Source organism: Canis lupus, chromosome 7 (genome assembly GCF_011100685.1).
Source record: "Canis lupus familiaris isolate Mischka breed German Shepherd chromosome 7, alternate assembly UU_Cfam_GSD_1.0, whole genome shotgun sequence".
NCBI classification, from domain to species: Eukaryota; Metazoa; Chordata; class Mammalia; order Carnivora; family Canidae; genus Canis; species Canis lupus.
In genome coordinates, this window is record NC_049228.1 from 76,192,189 (window position 1) to 76,200,465 (window position 8,277).

Genomic DNA, 8,277 nt, shown 5'->3' on the forward strand with positions numbered 1-8,277 from the left:
GGTCCGAGTGTGCCGCGGGCGTGTAAGACAACGTCCTTGGCTTTAGGACAGAGTTTGCTGAAGTATTTGGGGGTAAAGAAACGTTATGTCTGCAACCCAGATGCAGACGTTGTAGGAAAATAGTAAGAGACCGAGAAGAGGAGAGAGAATGATAAAGCAAGTGTGGTCACATGCTAACATGTGGCATTTGGGAAATCTGAATGAAAGGGTGTCCAGGAGTCCTTTGAAGTGTTTTTGCAATTTGTCTGTAAGACTGATTATTTCAAAATGAAAAGTTAAAAAATCAGCATATGGGTGCTGTCCACAGAAATGCCTACTATTAATAGTTTTTTTTAAATAAAAGAATATACACTGGCATATAAATAATTTCTATTCTGAAAGGAAGCAGAGAAACTGTCAGCAATGATTATTCAGAAAAGAGAAGCTGCACTTTTTATTGTGTGGCTTTCTGTACCACTTGATTTTTCTGATCATGTGCACATATTGCTTTTATCGTAAAGATGTGTATCTGTTGAGTAGGTAAAGAAAATATTGTCAATTAAAATGCTTTTCATATTTCTCTTGATTAAAAAAATTCCCAGTGAATGAAGGGAGTTGGGACTGAGCCCAGGTTACACAGCTGGTGAAGAAGGAAGGTTAAGTAGGGTTGAGGGGAAACAAAGAAGACATAATGGGAACATGGGGTACCAGGCTAGGTAGGTAGCTCTCTTTGGGTGGCAGGAAACAGAGACTGCCTGGCTAGCCCACGACAAAGGTGAAGGTAGAGGGGCCTGAGGAACCCGGCACCTGACAGTATTCCCTTTTGAATGAGCCAGATGATGTGAGCAGAATAATTCCCAGGCTCAGCGCCTCTCCCTTACCTGTTCAGAGTCCTCGGAGGCAACACCTGACTGGCCAGGTCTCCTGGGGGCACCTGGCTCATTCATAAGGGGGCTCTGGCTATGGTTTAGGTCTAAGCCCTGTGGTATCTGAGGAGCCTATTCCAGAGACAGGAGGAGAGGCAGAAACATTCAAAGAGGTGAGTAACGAACAGAAATGAGGGAGCTGGCTGGGTGTTTGCATCTCACAGTGGCCCCTGGGCATTAGCCTCACAAGTGATCAGTGAGAGTAGCCTGGCTGCGCCATTCTTTGGAGAACAATTGTGAGTGTTCTTGCCGCTAGAAAGAGGAAAGGGGAGAAAAAGGAGAAGCTGGAGGAGGGCAGAGGGAGAGGGAAAAGAGAAGGGGAAAAAGAAGTAAAATTAATAACAATAAAGTAACAATAATAAAGGGAAGCCAGCAGGTGGGAGATCCTGAGTCACATGTCTATGTAGTTCATCGGATTGTAGAAAAGACCTCATAATCATAAGAAGGGTGTTTCTAGGCATAGATGTCACTCTCCAAAATTCAAATAATTACCTTAATGGAACTGAGAACCTCAGGATAAACTGTATTTCTGAAATAATGAAGTTCTGGATTTTAATACTGTCATTGTGGTCATCAGGTTTTATTCCATAATGCCAAATCGACATCTTCCAAATTGGCACAGAGCATTTATTTTTCAGTTTGTTATATACCATTAAGGATAATTCCATGCGATTGTTCTTGCATATGCTTGAATTTTTAAAAATTGCCTTTTACTGTATTACTAGAAAATAGAAAGATATTAGTGCAATTTCATATAACAATTTAAGGGATGCCTTGGATGGCTCAGCGGTTGAGCGTCTGCCTTTGGCTCAGGGTGTGATCCCAGAATCCCGGGATTGAGTCTCACATGGGGCTCCTTGCGTGGAGCCTGCTTCTCCCTCTTCCTGTGTCTCTGCCTCTCTCTCTCTCTTTCATGAATAAATAAATAAAATCTTTAAAAAACAAACAAACAAAAAATCAATTGTTTAAATTTTCACCATAATGTTCTAGCTTCACATTTTCTGTGAACTCAAAGGACAGGGAAAGATGATGAACCAATTGCGCAGTTCTGTGTGGAAAAATGAGTTCTTTACAATGGAAGATGAAAAGCCGAATTAGGTCATTTTGTCCAATGTGGGGGAGAACGCTCCTGGGCGTTTGCGGACACTTTGTCTGGTTCCATTCTAAATGACTCAGCTAATGAGCTTTCCATGACCTGACTTTGGAAAAGTGTCCACAGATCTACAGGGCTTCCTGATTAGGAAAATTTTTTTCCTATTTTTATGAATTTTCTTGCATTTCTGTGAAAGAAATGCAAGAAAATTAACTATCAATCCCCTTTCATTCTGTCCTAATGTTTAGACCCTCAAAATATGACATTCTAAGACATTTTAATTTGTGTCTCTCTAATGTTGCCCTCTCATAACTTTTAAAATATTTTCAGGTATATCTTGAAACTCCTTTTTGATTTGCTAATTCTGTCTCTTTCCAGAGGTCTTAGAGCTAGACTCAATTCTATGGGACGTTAGCTGATGTTCCTGGCCCAAACCGAGTAAGACTTAACTATTGGCAGATTCTGGGGATGAAGGATCTAGGCACCGAAGGTACCATGGTCAAAGTCTAATCTGCCCCACATGAGCCACATGACCTTGAGCAAGTAATGTGACCTTTCTAATCCTCAGTTTTCTCATCTGCAAATTAGAGGTAATGGTAAGTGAAGGGTTACCCCAAATGCAGTTGCTAGGATAAATAATATAAAGCCTTCAGTATTGGGTCTGTAGTCAGGCCCAGTACTGTAGTCAGACCCAGTACTGTTAGCTAATGTTAGTTACCAGATTGTTGGAAAATAGAAGTCAAGATCTTTTGAAGCCATGTGGGTATTTAAAATAGTTGGAATTTGGGGGGCACTGGCCATCTTCCTTGCCTTCCTCTCCTTCCAGTTCCTGTCCATCTCCTATGCAGAGTGGGCTGCTGCTTCTGAAGTAGTCATTACTCTGGACTGGCCCAGAGCATCTCCATTAAGGTTGAGAATCCTTACACTGGGTCCTCTTACCAACTGTGAAGAGCATGCAACTTTCTCTGTATCCTCTCAGCTCATCAGCTCTGTGGTGTCCAGAATAGTCACCTGCCTGAGTCACTGCTGAGGTGGCCCCCTGGATGTCGGGTCTGCACAGCAGACTCAAGATAACCCCTGGTTGTCCCCAGGGACTGGAACCTGCCTCTCCATTGTCTCTGTAGGAAGCGGGCCAGCCAGCCTGTTGTCCCTTCCCCTTCAGTGGTCTCTGTGCACCGTGGTTGTGGTTGGGATAGTTGTCCTTCTCTCCTCTCTGTTACCTTCTGCCCCTAGGGCCACCAAGCACGGTGCCTACTGACCTCACTGCTGCGGGAATTCCACTGCCAAAGCCCGAGCAAACCAGCTCTCTTATGGGCCTTTGCCTTAGGACACCAGCTCCACTCCAAAGGGGGCTGGTTGGGGTCCCGGGACACCGAGCAGGCTCTCATCTCTGCTCTGACCTTTGTCCTCATGTCAGAAGAGAACCTCTTTGACTCTGTACAGGTTGGGAAGGACAAAGACCCACCTTGACCTCAGCAGCTAAGTGTTCTTATGCCTGGGGACCTGGGCCAGCTTCAGAGCCTCAGCCATTGGTCTTTAACATGGGGCTCCCAAGTGCTTCCTGCAGCTGCCAACCATGCCTGCGCAGGCCTGTATTTGCAGAAAGGTTCCTTCTTTTGGGTCCACCGACTTTCCTTTACAAGTCTACTACTTTCCCTTATGAGGGGAAACCCGCACTCACTCCACTGCATTCGGGTGTTTGTATTGCAAGGTGCTCAGGACAGATTTTTAGATTTTCCTGGTTGTGGTGCAAATTAGACAGGCAAGACATTCTTGAGTCCAGGGGTACCCATCCCCACAGTCAAGATCACCATGACTACAGGGCCTCCCTTGGCCAGGCTACTGGTTGCAATCACTGATTACGTATGGGCATCTACCAGAGCCGTTCCTGATTCCGTCACCAGAGTAATTGCAGTCTTGCACCATTATTGATGGTATTTGGTTGTGTTAGGCTAAATCTGCCAGCATTTCCCGTGTAACACGCCAGCCTGGCTTTGGGCCCATGATGTTCTTTTGGTCTTCCCCATTTTCTAATATTTGTTCTTGCAGGGGGGGATCATGGTGACACCTTAGTCACCCGGCCAGTGTCCAATTCTTATTGGAAATATAAGACGAGTATCCCCTTTTGCATTTGGAAAATATGAACAAATGTTAGTTTTCTCATATTAATATCCACAGGGACCAAAAATCCTCTCTGAAGGAACAAAGCACTCAAAATCGTCACAAAAGTGTAAGGAACCTCTAAGGTGTTTCTATTTTAGAGGCTCATCTGCCCATCTGTCACATGGAGGGCTGTCATCTTGATACAAATACTAGAGTGTGACAAATGTCACAGGGTAAGAGCAGGTTTCCCTTGAATGGTGAAGACAGAGCTTTCTTCTGCAAAAACAGATATGTTCAAGCAGCTGGGTGGCTGCAGGAGGTGCTCACGGTAGACCTGAGGAGATGATGGGGGCAAGAAGCTTTTGGCCTTCTCTTCCCTGCACCCCCCGCCATAGTCAAGGCAGGTCAGCTCTTGTCTAATCTATCTATGTCTGTACATGTATGCACACGTATGTTCCTGTATATATGTACTCACACACATATGTATGTGTGTATATTCATATATGTGTGCTTCTGTGTATGTGTACATATGTGTATATATGTGCATTCCCGTATGTGTATATATGTATGCATATATGTGCATTCCTATATGAGTGTACATATGTATGTGTATATGCATGCACACGTGTGTTCTTCTATGTGTATACATGTGTATATATGTATGCACATATGTGCATTTTTTCATGTGTATGTGTGTTTATAGTTTAAAGAAAGTTTAAGTGCCACTTTAGGTTCCATGAAATAATTAGAACTCTGTAGAGTCAAAATGATGCAGGTATGCCTCCCTACATATGTTCAAAATATTTAAATTCTTTATGAAGCTTCAAGGAAAATGGCAGTGGGGGCAGGCGGATGAATCTTTGCATATACTTCATTCAGAGACTTAAATGATATTTCGCATACTATATTTCCAATGTATGTCAATACTACTGTAAGGGATAAATTCAAATCTGTTTAAAAATTACTGACTCACAACAGGCTTCTGTCATAAGTGCCATACATGTATTTTTCCAATCAAGTATCCTAGATATACAACTACCATGACATAGAATGCACAAATATATTTGTTGTTCAAGTGGGAACTCCACTCTTGAAAAGATGGGGAACTCCTGCCTTATCTTAGTTACCTCTCACACCTTTTAAAAATTTTTTTTAATTTTTTAAAAAATTTTTTCCTCTCATACCTTTTAAGCAAGTGAGTCATAGTTGTCTAACTAAACAGTCCTTTGTTGTTATTTTGCTCTATAGTCAAGTGGGACGACTCAGCTGTAGCCATTCCCTGGCAGCTTGAGCACTGGAACAGCCTCTCTTGCCAGCCTGCAAGGTGACTATATTTGGTGAGCAAATATTCCCTGCACTCTGCACTAAGGCTCTTGACCAAGCCTCCCTTATATCTGACAGGCACTTGAATGGATCCAAAATAAAACAGATGCAGGCTATCTTCCCCTCCCTGTCCTGGTTGCCATCCCCAGCCTCCTGGGAGAAGTGGAAGGGTGTTTCCAGGGGCCCACGCCCTGTGCAGAATTAGATCTACTTCCTTCCCCTCCCTTGGCCTTGGAGTCAGCTGGAATGTGGGTGGGAGATGTGGACAGAGTTAATGCACCCTCCCCCAAGGCCACTTTGCTGATCACAGAACCTCACACAAGCACAGGCACTTGGCTAATTTCAGCGGTGAACCTCTATTTTCCTGGGCTGCTCCTGAGCATTTTTATAGATAGCAAAGGAATCCTTACACATGACCCTCACAGTGTCACAATCACTATTCATTCCTTTTTTTGTTTGTTTGTTTTTTTAAGATTTATTTATTTATTTTGATGGGGAGGGCCAGCGGGAGAGGGAGAAAGTGTCCTAAGTAGACTCCATGCTGAGTGCAGAGCCCAACACAGGGCTGGATCTCACACCCCTCAGATCACAACCTGAGCCAAAACCAAGAATTGGGTGCCTAACTGACTGTGCCCCCCATGAGCCTCAGACCACTGCTCATTCTAAGTTTATTTCTGTTTCTACAATATGATAAAGGGACTTCCTGACCATCTTTCTCAGGTTATTCTTGGGCATCTCATGGATAATTTCTCCTTGCTGTGTGCTTGCAAAGACACAGATTCTCTGTTGAAGAGAAGTCCAAGTATGTGAAACAATATGTTGGCAAGAAGAAAAACATAAAGCACCACATCAATAATCTTATATTTTCCCAGAAGGAAGTGGAGGGGCAAGACATGTAGAGCAAGAAAAAAAATGAGAAATTTGACTTCAACAAATCAGTGAAAATACCATATCCCCAAACTCCTTGAGAAGCAACCATTTTCTCCTTTCTATAGAGTAGAGCATAAAGCTGGGAAGTCCACCACAGTTCCAAATAGGTTTTTTTTTTTCTTTTTTTAAGACTGATTGATTGATTGATTGATTTAGAGAGCATGAGTGGAAGGAGAGGCAGAGGGAGAGGGAATCTGAAGCAGATCCTGTACTGAGCACAGAGCCCGATGCGGGGCTCAATCCTACCACCCTGAGATCAAGATGTGAACCCAAATCAAGAGTTAACTGACTGAGGGATCCCTGGGTGGGGCTCAGCGGTTTAGCACCTGCCTTTGGCCCAGAGCGCGATCCTGGAGTCCTGGGATCGAGTCCCGCGTTGGGCTCCGGCATGGAGCCTGCCTCTCCCTCTGCCTGTGTCTCTGCCTCTCTCTCTCTCTCATAAATAAATAAAATATTAAAAAAAAAAAGAGTTAACTGACTGAGCCCCCAACTGCTCCAGATATGTTTTTATTTCTAGTAATTCCTAATGAAACTACCTCTGACTACAAACCTTGTTTCACGTCATGTTCCTGGGCAGGGTTTTCTATTTTGGTTTTTGAAGAAGCCAAACACGTTCCATGTATATCCCAAGTCATTCTGGTTTAACATGTGTTATGTGTACATGGTCTCTAAATATCTCCAGAAAGAATCTTATCTGCCAGTAAATATCAGTAGCATCAAACTGATTTGCATCTTATTAGGCAATTTATTCTAATGAGTGATGGAGTTAAGGCCCAGAAGAAAGAATCTGAGTGATCACATTCATAAATAGTCTTTATGAAGCTTCAGAGAGAATGACTTGGAATCATGGAAAACAAAGGAAGGCCAAGTGAGCCTGGAACACAAGAGTCAGGCAGTTACTCCTCCCGAATACTGGAAAACTTTCAGCACAGAACCGACTTGCCAGTTTCCTGGTGCAAGTGGCATTTGCACAGGTGACCAGGAAGAGCATGGGGTCTCATTCAGGCGTCTTCAGTGTGGAAAAGCTTATTTCCTTTATTCCAGGATTCTGTTTATGCAGAGACCTCAGGAATGGAACAGCATCCTTCTGGAGATCACAGAGGAGGGCTGAATCCACAGCCAGGTAAAGGGTCCAAATGAAGGGAGCGTCAGCAAGTCCAGTGGTGTCTTCTTGGACCACAAGCAGACAAGTGGTGGAAGCTCACAGGTACTGATGTTCATGCTCAAAAAATCAACCACATGAGTGTTTCAAATCAACATCGGGATCCAGCCACACTGGCTGAAAGAGCCTCCAGTGATGAATACTGCATTCTTAGGTCACCTTTAGAGGACAAAGGCAGCACACCCGGCTCTAGTCAGGGCAACAAACCAGAAACTGCTCTGCTCTGCGTGAGTGCTGTGCACCGAACCAGCCCTGCTCTGACTTGGGGTGTCCTGGAACTCCCTCAGCAGCCTGCACCCTGAGTGGGGGAGCTGGCAGGCTGAGATGTTCCCTGGGGAGGCAAGGCCTCGTCCTCACCCTCGTGGGGAAAGTCCCTGTCCCTGACCCAAGGTTGGAGACTTGTGGCCTTTCAGGCCCTCAGCACGGGGCTCCAGTGAACTGAAGGAACGTGGTGCAGGTGGCCGCGGGGGGCAGGCTGAGAGCGGGTGCACCTGCTGCTGTCACACCCAGTCTGCTCCTCCGTGGTACTGTTTTCTTTCACTTTGGGAGTTGATATCATCACCTGTTTATGAGTCCTCCTGTCAAAATGATTCTTTTCTTTTTTAAAAAAAGATTTTATGTATTTATTTATTTGAGAGAGGGAGAGCATGAGCGGGGAGGGAAGAGGCAGAGGGAGAAGCAGACTCCCCGCTGAGCAGGGAGCTGGAGGCAGGACTCCATCCTAGGACCCCAAGACCATCCTCTGAGCGGAAGACCAAAGA

At 44.6% G+C, this 8,277-nt stretch overlaps 1 long non-coding RNA gene across 1 annotated transcript; it reads left to right on the forward strand.

The window, feature by feature from the left end:
* Nucleotides 1-725: 725 nt before the first annotated feature.
* On the forward strand, nt 726-8,035 carry LOC119872705. Its single transcript, XR_005361737.1, has 3 exons — nt 726-1,018; nt 5,350-5,438; nt 7,399-8,035. It is a non-coding gene; the product is annotated as an uncharacterized LOC119872705 (long non-coding RNA).
* The last annotated feature ends 242 nt before the right edge of the window (nt 8,036-8,277 follow it).